Genomic DNA, 1,110 nt, shown 5'->3' with positions numbered 1-1,110 from the left:
GGAAACCAAGTGTTCATGAAAAAGGGTTAGTGACCCTTTGTGCTTAGCACAAAAATCAAGTAGCTGTACAAAAAAGGCCACCATTTGGCTGTTTTTCAAGAGGTTGGTGTTCAGATCAAGGAAAGCTTGGGCATCATTTTCAGCTTTTTGTGAACTGAGAAACCAAGTTCAGAAAATGTACAGAAGTGGAGGATGTTATTGAGGAAGGAATGACAAAGGCAGAATCCCCTTTTTATGTACAGATTTCCCACCCGACGCGCGTCGGATTGCAATTTCGCCGAAATATGTGCATTTTAAGGTCTTTTCTTGCATGTTCTACACATTTTCCGTTCATATTTCTCAGATTTTGTGCATTGAACTGGTCGAAGTGTACTGATGACACCAGTCTGTTTCTGGAGGGTGTGCAGATACTGGGATTACAGCCCTGACAATCTGTACATGCTGCCAGATAGTTAGTGAAAAGACTCACTGACCTTTTTTATGAGCACTTGGTTGGGATGAGGGTCACCCACTCAGCATAGTACTGAATGTTGGTGGGGGTGTACTTATTGAGGTGTTGGATAGTCAGCTTTTCCAAGACCAGTGCTAGTTCTTGAAGATCTGTTGGACAAATGAGCACCACACATCCACTCCCTGTGTGTTGAGCTTTGTCATGGTCAACACAGCTTGAAGTGGGGGTGGAGGTGCACATTCCACCAGAGAAGAGCTTGGACAAGTTAATAAAGGGCTGCATGAAAGTTGAGACAGCTGAAAAAAAAAAAAAAAAACTCTTTTAGCTACACTTACTGTGGTGGAGAGGATGAAGATGTACCTGAACCCAACCCACCCCATGGTCCAGGATGAAAACTTGGGTCTGTCACCTTGTGTTGCCAGTAGTGTGCAATGTTGCAGGACACCCAGAAGCATGGGGTTGATGTCATTGGGCAGAGACAGTTGTTTTTTATTATTTGTTTTTAATTAGATAGAAATTGTTTTATGAAAAACAAACGAAACGGGCTCCAGCTTTCCTTGATCGGAATCTTAGTTATGGCCGTCAAAGTTTTCATTTCTGGCCCACCAATATTCGATCGCAATGTCTTCTTCGCGGCGATAGTGTATATCTCATAGCGG

The sequence above is a fragment of the Acanthamoeba castellanii genome (assembly GCF_000313135.1).
Source record: "Acanthamoeba castellanii str. Neff unplaced genomic scaffold scf7180000084748, whole genome shotgun sequence".
NCBI classification, from domain to species: Eukaryota; Discosea; order Longamoebia; family Acanthamoebidae; genus Acanthamoeba; species Acanthamoeba castellanii.
This window is presented reverse-complemented; position numbering follows the sequence as displayed.